Here is a 20,689-nt window from a genome sequence, read left to right as displayed (position 1 = left end):
CCTGATTTGGAAGGTCGATTTGCCTCCTACCATGCGCGAGGTTCTTTATAGATTATCCTGTGAAGTTACTATTTTCATCCTTATTTCCAAATAACAAGACCAGAGAAGTTACTAGGGTTGTCCGATTTGGGAGTCGCCGAAATCTTGGTTTTTTTGATAACCGATTAAAGTCTTTGCCAGTACCTCCTCCAATTCGCTATTTTGATAACTCAGGTTTAGGCCTTTGTCCAGAAGAACAAACTGCTGAAGTGGAGACCGAGGATCCCCAGCCAGGTCTTGGCAAATGTAGTCGGGAAAAGATGTGCCAGAGTGCAAGACTCGGTAGACTCCGCTCTGCCACTTTTCTGGCGGCCCAGCATTCCATGTTTGGAAATGTCTGTTTATGTCTTTGTGTGTCTATCCCTGGCAGTCATGTCACAATCCAACTTCAGTTCAGTTCCCACTTTGCCACTAGGATTGGAAGATGAAAGAATGGGATGCATTCCCGTAATCTAGAATGGTGATAGCAATATACCTTCTTCTTAAACGTGGTAGTCCTTTAGAAGTTGAAAAGTTTTATTTATTTATATGTTTTATAAAGAATAAAGTTATTGAAGGAAATTTCCAATCTTTCCATTATACATAAAATATATATTTTTATTAATATGAAGTTATCCACATATGACTTAGAGAATTCCAAAGCATAATTCATAAATTAGTATAAAGTAGCCTTTGATTAACAAAAAAAAAGTATTCTTTATCTGAAATTCAAATTTAATCAGGCATCTTGTATTTTATGTCAACCCTAAAAGTCCCCCCAAAACCCGAGCTAAGAGCTCAGCCTGAAGTAAATGAAATCAGATTCTAGAGCCAGACTCAAAGTTGGACTAAACTTAAAAGCCAGAGCGCCTGTGATTACTCTCATTATGGCTTTTAGTTCACTTAGACATTGGAGAACTCGGTAATAAATAAGATAGCCTCTGTGACCCCGAAGTTTCCAGGATCACAGTAAGTGAGAGACAGAAACACGGATTGACGATCTAAACAATAGTAAAAGTGGTGCAAGCTACTCAAGCACCACCAGAAAGTATTTCCATGCGTGGCTTACACAGAAAAAGAACTGCTCAGTGGCATCCTTCAAGGGTTAGCACAGAGGCTCTTTCTCTACTTTATGCCACCTCTTGAATTCCATGGCTGTCTTCTCTTTCAAAATTTCCCACTTCCTAGTTCTGAGTGTCCCTGGAGAAGGAAATGGCAACCCGCTCCAGTATTCTTGCCTGGAAAATCCCATGGAGGGAGGAGCCTGTTAGGCTACAGTCCATGGGGTCGCAGAGTCGGACACGTAACCTTCATTGTCCTAGCTGAAACATAATTTATCTTAACACACTTTGTCTTTATGTATAGGTGCTCCCCAAGTAATAGTTAATAAGTGAGAAAGAATCTGGAAAACGGGCTCATGTATGTCAATTAGTAATCTCATGAGGGCAGGGTCTGTTTTCTTAAAAAAAAAAAAAGACTAAATTTTATATGTCGTAACAATAAAAATATTTATCAAGCATCTACTATATGCCAAAAAAATTATATATTTCATCTTACTAATCTTCCCTACAACTTTGTGTTGTAGATATTCTCCCAGTTTTAGAAATGAGGACCCAAAATTGGTGATGTAATGTCAACCCTGTTCAAGGTCACAAAGGTGGTACTCATGACCTATTTTGCATCCATGGACTGATAAGTCCTATGACCTTGAGTTATAATCCTAATGGCAAAGAATAAAAAGCAAAATTATAAATATAAAATATCAGTGAAACTTTGAAACAGCATTCCCACATATTGCTGTTGAAAATATATAATAGTGACATTTTTCTGGAGGGCTGTGATTGCATATATAGAGCCTTCAAAATGTACCTACTCTTGGACCCAAGAATTCCAGTTTAAGAAATATAAGACAGAAATGTTTCACGCTGAGGATATTGGTCTGTTAGTTACTATAGTAATAAATTATTGGCCTATTAATTTATAATATAGCATAAAAATCCACAAAAAGTGATTATGTAGAAAAATATTTGGTAAACTTGCTTGCTCTACACTACTGGGAAAGAAGTTTAGTTTCAAAACTGCTTGTACTGTACAGTGGTATGGTATGTACTGTATATGGTATGGCATGGATACTTGTGTAAATTCCCGGCATAGGAGTATACTAAATATTAGTTATGGTGATCTTTCATTTTGGGGATTACGGGTGACTTTCACTTTTAGTTTTTCTAAGCTTTTATTCAGTTTTATTTCAAATGTTTTAATGGTAACTATGATAAATTATAGTTCCATCTATTCCCTTTAATTTTGGCTTGAAAATGAGCCAGATCTTACCGGAACTTATCCTCTTCTTTCAGCATCTTGCTAAATACCACCAATATACCTTGATAGTAATGTTTCCCAATCTCATTGCCTAGAACAGTCTCAGTTGGCTCAGATTCTGCCTTCCAGATTTTCAAAGGCACTGCATAACATGAATCGTAGCTTTTCAGCCTGCCGCCATCCACTAACCATTAATCTAATATTCTAACTTATGTTACTGTGCCTCCAGGGTCTTCCCAGGTGGTGCTACTGGTAAGAACCCACCTGCCAGTGCAGGAGACATAAGAGACTCAGGTTCGATCCCTCGCTCGGGAAGATCCCCTAGGTGAGGATGTGGCAACCCACTCCAGCATTCTTGCCAGGAGAATCCCGTGGACAGAGGAGCCTGGCAAGCTACAGGCCATAGCGTCTGAAAGAGTGAGACATGATTGAAGCAACTTAGCACACACGTATAGGACTTCCCACTCCTCATACCAATTTCTGCCTTTGTCGGAGTAGGTTAATTACTTTAACAAAACAACATCAAAAGTTTAGTAGTTTATCATAATATTTATTTATTTCTTCCTAAGTGTACGTCAGTTTAATACAGGTATACGTAGTTAGGTGGCTCTTCTCCAAGACCTCAGAGTTCTGTCTATTCAGTCAATGGGGAAAGAGAGAGCATATGAAAGATCATAAAGGAAATTTTTATGTGCCAGATTTAGAAATGGGAAACATCATTTCTACCCGTTTCTATTAGCTAGAACCCACCCAGTTTCATGGCAACAGTTAACTGTAAGAGAATCTGGAAAATATAGTTTAGCTGTGTGCCCAAGAAGAAAAAGAAACAGAGTTTGGCAAACCATTTCTCTCTGCTACAATCATGCTTTTTAAAAGACAGCTGAAAATTTCTAACAGATATATCAGCAGTGTTATCATTCTCCTTCATATTTTTATTTGGAACAATCATGCTTGATGGCTTCCTGTTAAAGTGGAATATAAAGCCAGGCTCCAACTGGCATCTTTACCTGCCTCACATTAGTGTGGATTCAGGTTCATATTAAGAGGAGGATCTGAGAGGTTAACAATTCAATGACCCCTTTTCGTGTTATTGCCACAATCAGGTTAGATTTAAATCTGTGATTCTAGAAGTTATATCTGAGAGAAATCAAGGAGGTGAAACTGATTAGTTGGCTATTAAGGTAAAGCTCCGGGTTATACTTATTTTGAGTTATTTCAAGAAAAGGTCCAGTTTTTTATTTTTTTTAGGTCCCCAGACTGTATTTTGTCTCTTCACTCAGAAGATACTGACTTACTCTAACTGAACTCTCAAGAGACTGATGCATCAGAATGTTACACAATAGGAATTCCTTCTCCTCAGTGTATTCTCTCTTGAAAATTTTTTTCTTTGGATCTTCTTTCCATTAAATGCCATACCCTTATCATTGCTTCTTATAGACTCTTAACCAAGATTTAGGAAATACTCTGTTTCGAGGGTTACTCTGGGAATTTCTACTCCCCATCATTGTGGGTCAAATCTTACTGGTAAATTTCAAATAATAACTTTCCATTGTCCCTAAATTCTGAACTCCCTACTTTCACCCATGAACTAACATTAGCTTCAATAATTACAATTCCTGAAAAGTGTTTGAGAAATCAAGAAAAGCAATTAACTCATTATCCAGAGTTGAAGGCATCCTTATCCTTTAATAATAGACATTGTAGTTTTCCACATCTATTTCTCAGCTCATACCTGCTTTTTGAGTTATCCCATGCCTTGAAGTTGACGAATTTGTTCATCTTAATTAAACATGTTGCAGTATAGATGTGCTTAGTGATTTGCATTGCAGTCTGTGTAAAATTATTCCTGTTCATAAATTGCTGAGAGCAAAGAGGCTTCATGTTTAAATAAGTTTAATTACTACCTTATAACTATACAGGAAATATTTAACTGTTATGTTGGTATTGGTTCTATTACACTGAAAGAAGTTATAGATAGCTAACTTGTAAAGATTTGAAAGATACTGGGTTTCATTTTGTCTCTATAAACTCAGATTTGACTGCCTAGAAAAAGTTTCTTGTAACTCAACTCAATAAATGTCTCATTTCATTCTGGTGAATGAGCTTAATAAATGGAAAGTGGCTTTCTTTTTGACCTTTAGATAATTAAGAAATGCTTTTTGTGTTACTCGGTCTGACTCTCTACAACCTCACAGACTGTAGCCTCTGTGCATGGAACCCTTCAGGCAGGAATACTGGAGTTGATGGTCATGCCCTTCTCCAGGGGATCTTCCCCACCCAGGGATTGCACCTACTTCTTTTATGTCTCCTGCCTTAATAGGCAGGTTCTTTGCCACTGGCACCACCAAAGAAATGCTTTTGTGTGTTAGTCACTTAGTTGTATCCAACTCTTTTCAACCCCAAGGACTGTAGCCTGCCAGGCTCCTATGTCCATGGAATTCTCCAGGCAAGAATATTGGAGTGGGTTGCCATTTCCTTCTCAAAGAAATGCTTTTAACACTTCCTTATAACATATTTATCAAAGAAATATTCTTGTAACTTAAGCTATGAGTTCTCCATTAAAGTGATCTTTGAAACAAACAGACATTTCATTTGAAAAAGGCAATAAAGATTGCACATAACAGTTATTCCAGCATAGCAGTGAAGGACATAATAGACTGAAAGCTCTGAAATCATTCTGCTACAGTGAAGTGTCTGAGCGAACTGCAACGTTGGAGCTTAGACGTAATACGCTGAAACCCACACTTTGTCCTCAGGGGCTGGCAGTCTTAGAATGGCATGTCGAGGGCTCCGTGAGTCTTTCTGATGAAGCTTCTGTGCCTGCAAGAGCGCCTTCTCAGTCGCCACCTCTTTTAATCACTGTGCTGAAAGCCTCCACATCTGTGAGCTGTTATGATTTTAGCCAATGGTTCTTCAACAAGATAGCTCGTTAGAGTCACACTGGAGAATTTTTGAGTGATGCATTTTTTACTTTAAATGTGCTATACTTTTGTTTTTGAAATAGCTTTGTGACTTACATACCATACATTTTGCCACTTAAAGTACAGTTCATTGGGGTTTTCCAAATTTACACAGGTCTGCAGTCATCACCACAGTTTAGTTTGAGAACACTACCATGCCCCCCCCGCAAATGCCCTTTGTGCCTGTTTGTAGATGATCACATCATGTGTGCTCCGTCACTTCAGCCCGAGCTGGACTCCTTGCGACCCCGTGGACTGTAGCCCTTTAGGCTCTTCTGTCCATGGAATTTTCCAGGCGAGAATACTGGAGTGGGTTGCCATTTCCTCCTCTATGGGATCCTCCTGACCCCTGGATCAAACCCACGTCTTCTGCGTCTCCTGCATTGGCAGGCAGATTCTTTATCCCCAGCCATCTGGAAAGCCCAGATAATAGTGTGAGGGCTTTCAAAAAAATAATAGCCAAACCTAACCCCTAGACCAACAACATCAGAATCCTTCTGTGGGTAAAACACCAACATTATTCGTTGTTACAAAACACCCGAAATTATTTTAATATAAATCAGTAAATCCACTGGAACTGGAAAATGTGGGGCATGCACGGGTGCTTAGTCACTTCAGTTGCGTTTGACTCTTAGCGGCCCCGTAGATTGTAGTCCGCCAGGCTCCTCTGTCCATGGGACTTCTCAGGCAAGAATGTTGGAGTGCGTGGCCATTCTCGTTTCCAGGGGATCTTCCTGGCCCAGGGGTCGAACCTGGGTCTCTCGCATTGTGGGCAGGTTCTTTACCGTCTGAGCCACCAGGGAAGCCCCGGAGAGTGTGGACATGACCCCATACTAACCCAGAGGTCTGGCCAACTTAGACCAATGTCGTCTCAATAAAGGCAGCAGCCCAGTAAGAAAAACCTTTAGAGCATCAAGGGACAGGTGGTTTTTTTATCACTCTCGTTTTGTCTTTTTTTTTCTGTTGTTTAGTTCGCTTAGAATCTTCTCTCCATCCACCTGCAGCTCCCTCCATGCATATTTAAGTGCACAAGATGAAGTCAGACACATTCCCCAGAGAATTTTAATTGCTGCCTCCGCTGTTTTTCCATAACTCATTTAACAAACTTTGATTATCATCTTTTGCATTGCAATGCAGCTGTTTGTATATAGTCTGCTTCTCCCATTGTTGTTCCCAGAGCTCCTTGAAAAGCAGAGGCCATGACACATTCATTTCCGTATTCCAGACAGTGTGGCATAAAGCAGTCTGGCATAAAGCAGACTCCGCATAAGTGTTTGTTGAATTCAGAATAGAAGAGGAGATTAAAAAGAGAAAGTGCTAAAAGCTTAGGCAGTGATTCAAGTGAACCTTGACTGCAAATTAGAATCAACCGAGGAGCTTTGCAAACTCCCTATGACCAGATTGCACCCAGACAATTAAGTCAGAACCTCTAGGGAGGGAACTGCCTGTTCCCCCAGCAGTATTTATTTCAGCTGCCCATGTGATTCTCCTGATGTGTAGCTGAAATTGAGAACATAGGTTAAAGACTTAAAGCAGCAGTCCCTAACCTTTTTGGTACCAGAAACAGGTTTCATGAAAGACAATTTTTCAACAGACCAGGGGTGGGTGGAGGGAGATGATTTGGGGATGATTCAAGCACAAAATATATTTATTGTGCAATTTGTTTCTATTATTATTACATCAGATCCACCTCAGATCATTAGCCATTAGATCCCAGAGTTTGGGGACCCTTGCCTTAAAGGATGGTCCAAAATTGCCCCCTTGACCAAAATAGTCTGCCCCCTTGCCAGAGATGCTTAAAGTATTTGCTGCTAGCTTACCAGAAGAGAGCTTAAGGTGGATTAATAGGTATCTGTTTATTTAAACTATATAAAAACCCCTAGCACGCCCAAGAAAGAACACTGGGACTCTCATAAATTACTAAAGTCTGAGTACTTCCCACCTGACATCTCAAGAACCATTATGAGACATAATAGGAGTCAACTTGCGTAGAAAATTGAAAGTGTCAAAGCAAAAACTGCATGGAGCAATGTTGAGCAGGCAAGGAAGACTTTATGCGGGGCTCTTACAATCAGAGAGGGACAAACCAGAATTCAGCTCCACCAAAACAAGGGCAGGAGCATTTTTAAGTGCTGGAGTGTGAGTCAGAACACAGGACATTTTACCCAAAGGAAAAGTAAACTTTCCTGTATCTTTGCTACAAGAGGCAGTTTTCAAAATTGGGTTCCTAGCCTTTTACAGAGGAGGAGAGAGAGTAATACCGTCTCTTTTAATGATTACATCCCAGAGAGGTGGCTCACAAGCTCTTGAGAAAGATATTCCTAAAATGTAAAACTGGCAAGAGACTTTTACTTATTTTAAATTACATCTCAAAGGGAAGAAAGAGTAACTATAATAACAAGTTTTCTAAAGAAAATTCTCTCTGAAAGTGGAAGTCAGGGGCTTTGTCAGGAGGAAGCCTCTCTCAAGCTTAGCCACGCTGGGAAATTTTAAGGCAGTCTTGGTCAAAAGACAAATAGATCACTTTGAAACATGGAGAGTGAGAAGCCCAGAATGGCTGCCCAAGAAATGCCCCCACACAGAGTTTGCAGCAGCAAAGTGTAGCAATGAGAGTGTTGGACAATCGGAAGAACCAGGGGAGGTTTCCTGGTGGCTCAGACAGTAAAGAATCCGCCTGTGTTGCAGGAGACCTGGGCTTGATCCCTGGGTTGGGAAGATCCCCTGGAGGAGGGCATGGCAACCCACTCCAGAATTCTTGCTTGGAGTATCCCCATGAACAGAGGAACCTGGTGGGCTGCAGTTCATGGGGTCACAAAGAGTCAGACTCATCTGAAGTGACTTAGCACACAAAAGGAAAAGCAGAAAAGGACTTAGGAGATTTTTGGAAACAACATATTTTGCAGCTTTCCTCTCCCTAATCTGATTGATATCCAGCAAATGCAAAAGGAAATGCTTCCTTCATCACCTCCTTCTTCTTGAAGGGACTCTCAAGTTTACATTCCACGCTGCCCTTCAGCTGTGCAGGAGAACACCCACAGCTGTATTCACCAACTAACCAGAAAAGGCCATTCTAGCTGGTTAGTTGGTTTACCTGATGAGGTCCGTTCAAATGTTGTATCTGTCCCCATGCTCATTCCAGGCTTGGTCTCACAAAAGAGGAAGTCACAGGCAAGTCTGCTCCACACTCGTTCCAACAGTGTGAGCTGTCGGCGAGGCCAATTTTGGTTTTGTCCCAGAATCACTGGAGCTTTGTTTTTGTTTTTTGTAGGTTCTGATTTTTTTCCCATCTTCTGTCCTCCTCCTTCTCCTTCCTCATGGATGATTCATGATACACTGATGCATACTCTCTTCTGCCTGAGAACATCAGTTTTTAACCTTTAATCAGCTTAACTCAGCATTCCTCAAACCCAGTTGTATGTCTTCAGGTGTATAATCTTTTAAGCCAATTTACTATTCTTATTTGCACTTAAAGATATTTTCTCATTTTAGTTCAAGCTAGATTTAGTTAGGGATCCCTGGTGGCTCAGTGGTAAAGAATCTGTCTGCTAATGCAGGAAACCTGGGTTTGATCCCTGGATCAGGAAGATCCCCTGGAAAAGGAAAAGGCAACTCACTGCAGTATTTCTGTCTGGGAATCCCATGGACAGAGGAGCCTGGCAGGCTACAATCTATGGGGTCACAAAAGAGTCAGACAAGTAGCAACTCAACAACAACAAACAACAAATTTAGTTAAGGAAAACACTATTTTTGTTTTTCTTCCTGGGAAAAATAGATTATTCAGCATACTTTTAAAACTCAAGGAATTGCAGTAGGAGAGTTTTTGTTTTGTTTTAATGAACTAATTACCACAATGTAAAGGGCATTTCATCAACAGAGGAATTATATATTAAATAATGTATAATAATACAAGAGAATGCTGTATGTACTTAAAAAAATGAACTTATTTATTACATCAGTGAGAATAAATGTAGATTTTAAAAACATAATGTTCCGCTAAGAAAAAAGGATGTGGAACTTGTTTATATACCACATAACCATCATTTACAGTAACATACAAAAAAGTAGCAGCATATATATATATATATATATATATATATAAAAGGGTTTGGAAGGTTACATAACATATACGTGTAGCTTCTGGAAAATTAGACTTCAGGTAATGTTAAAAAGGACTTTAGTGATCATTATGAAAAGAACCGAGATTGGAAACACATAATCCAAAATGGTAATTGTAATTCATTCTGAAAGGTAGGATAGGTAAATTTTTTCTACAACTTTTGTATTTTTCTAGATTACTTAAATTTTACAAAAAGAAAACCAAAATGAAAACAGAGTTCACATGATAGATCTAAGCCAGGAGCTCAGAAGAAGGGAAATTCACTATCAAGATGACCAGAGACATCCTGGTAATGGAATAAGCAGAATTTGAAAGATGGATTGACTATCCACAGGCAGAAATGAATGAACACAGCAACTTGGTTGCAAGGAATTATATGAACCAAAAAGGCATGTAATAAAATCCCATGTCAGTCTATATCCAAAAATTAGTCGTTTTTAAATCAAAATTTGATACTAAAAGTAAAGAAGTTTCTATATAGAGTATTAGGAATATTTAGGTCCAAGGTGAAGCAGTAATTTTCTAAGCTGAAACTTCTGTTGGCGTTGTGGCTAAATCATAGAGCAGAGTAAGGGGAAACAACAACTCAGGTGATCACAGTGTCAGAAGCCAAACCAACCTTGGAAGGCATCTAATCCAACTCACCTTCACAAAGGAGGGAACGGAGGCCTTAAGAGGTTCAAATCACCCAGGGGCCCAGCCCAGCGCAGACTCAAGCTGCAACGCCAACGTCAACTGCACACAGCTCAGTGAGGCTGACCGTGTCTTGACTGTCTTTGATGGTAAAGCGGTTATTTGCCTGACGTGCTGGAATGTAGGGAGAATGATGAGGGGTAACTGTAGTGTATGCCACAGACAGTAAGTTTTAAAAGTGTATGGATAAAACACAGACACTTTAATAAATTCACTTTTGTTAAATTCACTTTAATCTATTTTAGGCAAAGAAAGATCATTTTAAAATTCAAAGAGATTTTAGCATAGATTAAATTATGTAAATTGAGAGAGAAAAAAGCGTCATAATATAAACCCTCTGTCTTAGCATCTATAAAAGCTCATTTAATGGAATTTGTACATTATACGGCATTTTTAAGAATTCTTATAAAAACCCTAACCCTGGGACAGCAGATGGATTTTATGCAAACAGTAGTAACCCATCACAGCTCCCCTGGTGCTCAGTGGCAGAGGACCACCAGTAATGCAGGAGACGGGGTATGACACTCGGGTTCCACCCCTGGGTCGGGGAGATCCCCGGGAGAAGGAAATGACAACCCACTCCAGTGTTCTTGCCTGGGAAAGCCCACTGACAGAGGAGCCCGCGGGCTACAGTCCACAGCGCTGCCAGGAGTCAGGCACGTCTTACCGACTAAACCACCAGATAACCTACTGAGGGACAGTGGGAAAAGATCGCTCAGAACCCAGCAGGCCTGGACGGCTCACTGACGTCGTTAGTGCCTTCTTTTAAGAAAAGAAGCATTTAAAACCTGATATTGTAATAGGATTCATTACCAGGCTCCTCTAGTAATGAACTTCTCTAGGGTATTTGCAATAAAATTTGACATACAGAAATTCAATAAACACAATTTTTAAGAAACATTGTTTTGATAAAGTAATAAATATCTTTCTCTGTACTCACTGTGGGTTCAGTATGTGTCTCCTTGATGACAGATGGTTCAAATTAGTCTAACGTGAAACACTATACCCTGGGTGGACTTAAGCCGTAACCATTTTCAGAGGAGTCATCAATGCCAGCATGCGTCAACAGAAACTGTCTCAGGCCCAGCAAGGGAGTGAGCCCCTTGATGGTCTAGCTAGCTAAGTCACTTCAGTCGTGTCCGACTCTGTGCAACCCCATAGACGGCAGCCCACCAGGCTCCCCCGTCCCTGGGATTCTCCAGGCAACAACACTGGAGTGGGTTGCCATTTCCTTCGCCAGTGCATGAAAGTGAAAGTGAAAGTGAAGTCGCTCAGTCGTGTCCGACTCTTAGCGACCCCATGGACTGCAGCCCACCAGGCTCCTCCGTCCATGGGATTTTCCAGGCAAGAGTACTGGAGTGGGGTGCCTTTGTCTAGCCAGCCTTCTTTCTGCCTCTCAGTTCTACCTACAAAGGCAATTGTTAGGATATTTTTAGATTCTTCCCTTCCCTTCCACTAATACTTCAGCAGATGCCCTGAACCTCCAATTGGTAGCTCATTAACAACCTTCTGAATCAATTAGAGATAAAATAAGGGGCCAGATCCAGCAGTGAGAAGAGAATAGGCCTGCCTGTACCCTGCTCTTCTGTTTCAGTAGTGCTTGTTTACATATCTGATCCCCTTGCATTCCACAGGGGCCTTGATTTGCATATCTTTAAAGTCTATTTTCTCATTGTTGGCCCACAGGGGCTCTCACAACTGTCTTGGCCAACCTTAAGATCTTCTGTTCCAAACTGTAATCTCAGTGTCCAAGAGGAAGAAAGATACTGATTTTGTTTTACTTTTTAATGTATATTTACAGTTTAAAAGCAATAATAAAAGGAAGACCCATATACCCACCTGTTATGGTAAATCTTATGTGTCAGCATGGCCAGGCCACAATACCCAGATGCTAGGTCAAACTTTATTCTAGGTGTTTCTTCCAAGATTATTTTTTAGATTTGATTAACTTGAAATCACCTTACTTTGAATGAAGCAAATTAACCTCCATAATGTGGGTGAGCCTCATTCAATCAATTGAAAGCCTTAAAAGAGAAACACTGGTCTCCCACAAAAGAGAGAATTCTGGAAGCAAACTACCTCTGGACTTAAACCCCATCATCAACGCTTCCCTGGATCTCTGGCCTGCCAACCTACCTTGCAGACTGGGGATTTAACAGCCTCCACAATCACGTGAGCAACTCCTAAAAATCTTTCAATCTCTTTCTTTCTCTCGTTATGTATTTATATCCATTGTATTGGCTCTGTTTCTCCCAGGAATCCTAATACAGCACCATGAGTTTAAGAAACAATAAGACATCCTCAATACCTTTGAAGTCCACTGTGTGCCCCCCCCAGCCCCAGTTTTATTGACTTTCTGTTGTAATTTTACTCAGTAGTGGAAATTTAAATATATATATATTTAATTTTTGGCTGTGCCGGGCCTTTGTTGCTTCATGGACTTTTCTCTAGCTATGGCGAGTGGGGGCTGCTCCCTGGTTGTGGTTTGAGGGCTTCTCATTGTAGTGGCTTCCTTGCTGCAGAGTACATGCTCTAGGGCACAGAGGGTTCAGTAGCTGCAGCGCTGAGACTGGCAGGTGTAGTTTGCAGGCTCTAGAACACAGGCTCGGTAGTTGTGGAGCACAGACTTAGCTGCTCCGTGGCATGTGGAAGCTTCCTGGACCAGGGACCCAACCGGCGTCCCACGCATTGAAAGGCAGATTCTTAACCACTGGCCCACCAGGGAAGCGCCAGTAAGGGAGATTCTTGATCAGCAAAATCACTCAAGGAAGGAATTTGCTAGTTATCCAGTAGACGACAGGAATGTCACAAGATTCAGCATGGAAACTTGCACTGTTTAACAATATTGTGTTAGTTTCAGGTGCCTAGCAAAGTGATTCAGTTACACATATACAAGTAGATATTCTTTTTCAAATTCTTTCCTATTCAGGTTATTACAGAGTGTTGGGCAGAGTTCCCAGTTCTATGCAGTAGGACCCTGTTGGTTATGTATTTTAAATATAACAGTGTATACATATCAATCCAAAACTCCCAATCTATCCCTCTTCCCAACTTCCTCCCCCTTCACCATAACCAAGTTAGTTCTCTGAGTCTGTTTCTGCTTTGTAAATAGGCTCATTTGTATCATGTTTCTTAACAGATTCTGCACATAAGCAGTATCATATGATGCTTGTCTTTCTGTCTGCCTTATTATAGTAATCTCCAGGCCCATCCATGTTGCTATAAAGGGCACAATTTCATTCTTTTAATGGCTAATACTCCATTTTAGGTATGGACCACATCTTCTTTATCCATTCATCTGTTGATGGACATTTAGGTTGCTTCCAGGTCTTGGCTATGACATTTCTGCAATGAACATAGGAGTGCGTGTATCCTTTAGAACCATGTTTTTTTCCTGATGATAATGTCACCTTTTAATCACCACTTGAGTTGCATGTTATCTGTCAGACCAGAAATTCAGCAGCTAGGATTCTGCTTGTCAGCCTGCCCAGATTGGGGTTCTTCCCAAGGGCCCAGGACCCGCCGAATGACCCCATTTCTCAGAGCAGTATCATTCCTGCAGGCCACACAACCTCAACTGTCAGCTGGAGCTCTGCTCCTTCTCATTTTTCTCGTAACAGGAAAGACTTGAATGCACCACTTCCTTTCCACACCACTTCCTTGTTTCAGGCCTCCATTTCATCTCTCTTACTCGGCAGTATCTCTCCTGCCCATCACTTTTAGATCAGCTTATTATAACACAGGTGTGACCACATCACTCACTCTTCTTGAAACCTTCACAGTACAGTCCTAATTCTCTTTCTCTCCTTCTCCACTGGTCACATAAAACTTAAAAAAAAAAAAACAAAAAAACCCACCCAAATGTGCCGTGTATGCCACTGTCTTTGTGTTTTTCCTCTTATTTGCTTTGTATTTTGTCAGAGGTGGCATTCCAACTCATGAGATCCATTCAGATGACATCCCATGTAAAATTGTTGCTAGTTCCCTATCATTTACACTCCCACAACACTTGAATCATACCTCTGTTACGGACACTTATTCTATTAGCACCTTGCAACCTGGCGTTAAAGTTTCGTGGTGGTATTTAAAGGGTGAGGGTAGAAGATGACCCTTGATGAAAAACATCATGCTCTACGTGGAATTATCCAGCCCTGACAAGGGTTTATTTTATTTTATTTTATTTTTTCCTAGGCCCATCAAGTGGGCGTGGAATTTTCTTTTCTAATGGTTGGTCCCAAGAGGTTCCAGGGCCTCCTGCTAACCCGCTTCTAGTGCGCTGCCCCGCTAGTTGCCAGAGCTGCCTTGCTGTGAGTGAAGCCCCGCTGCGAGCATCTCAGAGCCTGATAAGGATATGGGAAGGAGAAACGAAAGCAGCAGGGTAGAAAGAAGGAACACAACCTTGGAGGGACCAGGATGACTTTGCCATCAGGAAGAAGTGGTGGGCTGACAACTGGAAATGTAGATATACAGCTCAGTAGAGGGCAAAAGAAGTTTGGAAGTCCTCAGCCTAGAGACCAAAACTCAATTCATGAAAATGAACGAGATTATGAGGGTAGTCTTTAGAAATATCACTTTGTTTTTGTTTTTGTTTAGTTTCTAAGTCCTGCACGACTCTCTGTGACTCCCATGGACTGTAACCTGCCAGGCTCTTTGTCCATGAGACTTCCCAGGCAAGAACACTGGAGTGGGGTGCCATTCCCTTCTCCAGGGCATCTTCCTGACCCAGGGATCAAACTCATGTCTCCTGCACTGGCAGGTGGATACTTTACCACTGAACCGATAGGAAGCCGCAGAAATATCACTTATATCCAGGGTAAAAGAGGGTGAGCCAGACAAGTCTAAGTTTTGTTCTTTAAAGCCAGAAAGAACACCAGAAACTCCTTGGGGGAGGAGCTCCTGTAATGTGGAATGGTTATCAGTGAGTTCTGACAAGGGAGACTTCGAGAAAGACAGTGAACTGGACAATTGAAATTGTGACCTTTGATAAGTTTCAGGGGGGAGAAAAGAAACCAGACCACAAGGCCTAAGAAGTTAGGAAGTCTCTGAGGCATGTTCCAGTGAACACTGGTAAGGTAATAAAGAGATTTTAAAAAGAGATAAAAATCATAGTTTGTTCTGAAGGAACAGCAGAATCAAGAGAAAGATTTTTTTTTCTCTCTTCCTTTTAATAAAGTTCCTGCCTTCTCTTCCTCTTTCTTTCTTTCTTTTTTCTCCTCTTCCTCCTTCCCCTCAATATAGAGAACATATATATTCTACCTCAAAATTAAATATTTGTAGGCTGACAGGAATAATCCAGAGAAAAAGTAGTTATTGAGAGAGAAATAATAGTTGATAACATAAATCCCTGGCCAAGAGCTGGCAGCCAGAGGTAGTCAACTTCTTTCTCTAAATAAGGAAGGATGCCTTACATTGAAATCTAGGAATCAGCAAGACTCACACACCAAGGTGTCTTGGATCCATTTCAGTATGTTGCACAATTGCCTGTCATGAATGAAGGTGGTGAGACTGGGTTTAGACCTGTGCCTGGCACTTGATGGTGCTCAGTAAATATTTGTTAGAAGAGGAGGGCTTGGCTCAGAATGTGATAAGGAATTGTTTAAAGATAAAAGCCAAACCAAAAGAGTGTGGATTCTATTGAGTTAACTGAAGTTTTCAGAGGAGCCATTTGGCTTATTTGCATCACATTCTCCTGCAACACAACCCAGAATCATACAGGGAAAAGCAGCTGGTAGAGTCTCCCCAGGGTGGGGGACTGACAAGGTAGATTTGTGGCAAAGAAGAGGGGTAGTGGAACCAGGAGCTGACTGTGTTCCTGTAGGAAGTCCTTGCGATATGGAGCAAAAATTGTGAAACCATCGTGGAGATGACCAACTTTGTGAGACCAAAGGCACCAATACCTGTAAAACTCTCCATGCTGATCACATGAAGGTAAATCTAAGTCCTAAATATGATAATCATTTAACATCCTGAATGTGTCCTCTATCTGAAACGCCTCCTCTTATTTCTCCTTTTGTCTGGCTGATTTCTTTGCATCCTGCAGATATCAGGTTAGGTGTCATTTGCTCCAGGAAGTCTTACCTGCCCATATCTAGCACATAAACTTTTCCCATCATAGCAGTTTTCATAATACATTACAATTGGCTGACAATTGCTCTTGTTTTTGATGAGGCTACAAAGTCAATGACATCAAAGACTTCTTTTACTCTTGGGTCCTTAGCACCTAGCCAGCCACATAGTAAGCTGTTGGTAAGTATGGAATAAGTATATGAAGCCCCTGCACACTTTTTGCTAGCTGGAAAAGATAGTGCTAGGCTCCCAGAAAGGGAAATATTCTAAACCAGAAGTAATCAGATAAGAATTATGAGGTTTAGACATCCTCGTAGATTGTGGCTTAGTCACTGGCAGTGTAAAATGAGAGCTCTTCCAGGGTAATAGACTCCAACACAGAATTGTATAAAGGAAGACCACTTCCAGGAGGTCTTCAACATGAAATTGAAGTCCATTTTTCCATTTGCAAAGTGCCCATCTCCCAGTGGTAAGTATAAGAACTTGAGTTTGAAGAACAGGGAATCCCTGTTAACCTCACAAAGCTTCAGCCTTGTCAAGAAAGCAAGGGGTATGGCTGAATTTGGTCATCTTTCTCTCCTGCTAAAAGGGGCATTACCTTGCTATACCTCATTTTTAAAAATTCTGGTATTGAGGTATACAAATATAAGTCAACGTATCTGGCCCTCAGTTTCATTTCTGAGCATCTAACTTAAAAAAAAACCTCAAGATGTGTGAAATCTACATTTGTCCCCACAATACTTGGGCTTTGAATGTGTCATTGAACTGCCTGATGAATGTCTAGGCTGGGAAGCAAGTGAGGTTCTCAAAAGGTTAATAGGGAGCAGGATATATGAGTCTGTGGCTACAGAGGGTGATTTTCAGAGTTCCAGAACTTGGATCTTTCCACCTCCAACATTGACAAGATGATGGAAACTAAGGCAAACAAGGGCGACACTTCGCAAACTTCTCTTTGAACTTTGAAATCATTTTTAAATTTTGGTGTATTTTACAAGATTCAGTAAAGATAATAGGTTTAGTTGCTAAGTCATGTCTGACTCTTGCAAACACATGGACTGCAGCCTGCTAGGCTCCTTTGTCCATGGGATTTTCCAGGCAAGAATACTGAAGTGGGTTGCCATTTCCTTCTCCAGGGGATCTTCCCAACCCAGGAATTGAACCCAAATTCAAATATGCAGGCATATTCTTTACTGACTGAGCTATGAGGGAAGTCTTAAAGATAATTAAAGATTGAAGTATTTCTTAACTTACTAAAGTATATAAATGAGAGATAGAAAGCAAAGTAAAAATTTACAACTATGTAATAGGCAATCCCAGCTGGTGACATTGCCTCGTGTTTACCATCTTTTCTCTGGTCGCCTCCTCTCAGGCATAGACATTCCTCTTCAATTCCCCTAATTCTATTAAAATAAGCCAGTGAACATAACAGACTTTTTTTTTTTAAATAAAGGTTGGAGGATAATACAGTACAGATTTTTGTCACTTTTCATATGTTGCATCACAGAAAATAATACTTGTACAGCCTAATGAGATAAAATAATTTGATCTACATAGGGCTTGGTATGAACTTCCATTGCATTTTAAACTATAACAGAATCATAAAAGTTTTTAAAATTCCAAGTATTGGGGAAGATTTTTAAGACTTTGACTTTATATCAAATTTTTATGAAACATTTAAAATTTTTATTGAGTATCTCTTGCTTGATTTGAACCATTTTTTCCTTGTAGATTTGTTTTTAGTTGGGATATAATTCAGGTAATATAAAATTCACTTGTTTACTGTAAATATCCCTTTGAAGTATTTTTAGTGGACTCATACAATCACTATCACTGTCTATTTTAGAACATTTTTTCCACCCCAGTTAGGACCCCTGTAGTCATTGGCAGTCACTGCCTATTCTCCTCTCTTCCCAGGCCCTGGCAACTAGTATTCTACTTTCTGCCTCTGTGGATTTACCTATTCTGGGCATTTCATAAAAACAGAACCACACAATATGTGGCCTGTTATGTCTGGTCTCTTTCTATGAGCATTTTTACAAAAGGTTTTCTGTTTGAAATGGTTACATATAATTTTTGATAAATGCACAATTTCTTCAAATTCTTGATAATTGCCATCAGTGAGAAACTATTTTTAAAACCATATCAGAATTTGTAAGAGTGGAAGTTATATTTCAAGGCACTGATAGTTCTTCCTTTAATTAGTCTAACCATATGAAATTGCTATTTTAGGATGTCAAAACTGGTTGAATATTGGCAGTTGCATATGGATCAACCTTGTATTTCACTGGATAATATAATATTGAAATTCTTTGTGATAATGTGAATGGATTTTGCATCCAGTTCAGTTTTTCATGTCAAGCTCTAATTTGCAGAACATACATCTTAAGGACCACATGGGCCACACCTTGTCTAACTCAATGAAACTATGAGCTATGCCGTGTAGGGCCACCCAAGACAGATGGGTCATGGTGGAGAGTTCTGACAAAATGTGGTCCACTGGAGAAGGGAATGACAAGCCACTTCAGTATTCTTGCCTTGAGAACCCCATGAACAGTATGAAAAGGCAAAAAGATAGGATACTGAAAGATGAACTCCCCAGGTCAGTAGGTGCCCAATATGCTACTGGAGATCAGTGGAGAAATAACTCCAGAAAGAATGAAGGGATGGAGCCAAAGTGAGAACAGTGCCCAGTTGTGAATGTGACTGGAGATGGAAGTAAAGTCTGATGCTGTAAAGAGCAGTATATCATAGGAACCTGGAATGTTAGGTCCATGGATCAAGGTAAATTAGAAGTGATCAAACAGGAGAAGGCAAGAGTAAACATCGACATTTTAGGAATCAGTGAACTAAAACGGATTGGAGTGGGTGAATGGAATTCAGATGACCATTATATCTACTACTGTGGGCAAGAATCCCTTAGAAGAGATGGAGTTGCCCTCACAGTCAACAAAAGAGTCCATAATACAGTGCTTCGGTGCAATCTCAAAAATGACAGAATGATCTCTATTCATTTCCAAGGCAAACCGTTCAACATCAGAATAATCCAAGTCCATGCCCTAACCAGTAATGCTGAAGAAGCTGAAATAGAATGGTTCTATGAGACCTACAAGACCTTTAAGAAATAACACCAAAAAAAGATGTCTTTTCATCATAGGGGACTGGAATGCAAAAGTAGGAAGGCAAGAGATACCTGGAATAACAGGCAAATTGGGCCTTGGAGTACAGAATGAAGCAGGGTAAGGGCTATCAGAGTTTTGTCAAGAGAATGTATTGGTTAGCAAACACCCTCTTCCAACAGCACAAGAGAAGACTCTACAAATGGTATCAGCAGATGGTCAATACTGAAATCAGACTGATTATATTCTTTGCAGTCAAAGATGGAGAAGCTCTATACAGTCAGCAAAAACAAGACTGGGAACTGACTGTGGCTCCGATCATGAACTCCTTATTGCCAAATTCAGACTGAAATGGAAGAAAGTAGGGAAAACCACTAAACCATTCAGGTATGACCTAAATCAAATTCCTTACAATTATACAGTGGAAGTGACAAATAGATTCAAGGGGATTAGATCTGATAGACAGAGTGCCTGAAGAACTATGGATGGAGGTTCCTGACATCGTACAGAAGGCAGTGATCAAGACCATCCCCAAGAAAAAGAAATGCAAAAAGGCAACATGGTTGACACCACCCTTATGGCAGAAAGTGAAGAAGAACTAAAGAGCCTCTTGATGAAAGTGAAAGAGGAGAGTGAAAAAGCTGGCTTAAAACTCAACATTCAGAAAAATAAGATCATGGCATCCAGTCCCATCACTTCATGGCAAATATATGGGGAAACAATGGAAATAGTGGCAGACATTATTTTCTTGGGCTCCAAAATCACTTCAGATGGTGACTGCAGCCATGGAATTAAAAGACGCTTGCTCCTTGGAAGAAAAGTTATGACCAACCTAGACAAGCAGAACCTAAAAAGCAGAGACGTTACTTTGCCAATAAAGGTCCGTGAAGTCAAAGCTATGGTTTTTCCAGTAGTCATGTATGGATGTGAGAGTTGGACCATAAAGAAAGCTGAGCACCAAAGAATTGATGCTTTTGAAGTGTGGTGTTGAAGAAGACTCTTTAGAGTCTCTTGTATTGCAAGGAGATCAAACCAGTCAATCCCAGAGGAAATCAGTCCTGAATATTCATTTGAAGGACAGATGCTGAAGCTGAAACTCTAATGCTTTGGCCACCTGATAAGAGCTGACTCACTGAAAAAGACCCTGATACTGGGAAAGATTGAAGGCAGGAGGAGAAGGGGACGACAGAAGAGGAGATGGTTGGATGGCATTACTGACTCAATCGACATGATTTTGAGCAAGCTCTGGGAGTTAGTGATGGACAGGGAAGCCTGGTGTGCTGCAGTTCATGGGGTCATAAAGAGTTGGACATGAATGATGGACAGAACTGACTGACGTCTTAAGCAACAATGGGCCTCCACATCTGAAAATGGAGAGAGATATCAAAAGAAAGAACTGG

This window comes from Odocoileus virginianus, chromosome 21 (genome assembly GCF_023699985.2).
Source record: "Odocoileus virginianus isolate 20LAN1187 ecotype Illinois chromosome 21, Ovbor_1.2, whole genome shotgun sequence".
NCBI lineage: Eukaryota > Metazoa > Chordata > Mammalia > Artiodactyla > Cervidae > Odocoileus > Odocoileus virginianus.
The sequence above is the reverse complement of the archived record's forward strand: the minus strand, read 5'-3'. Positions refer to the sequence as shown.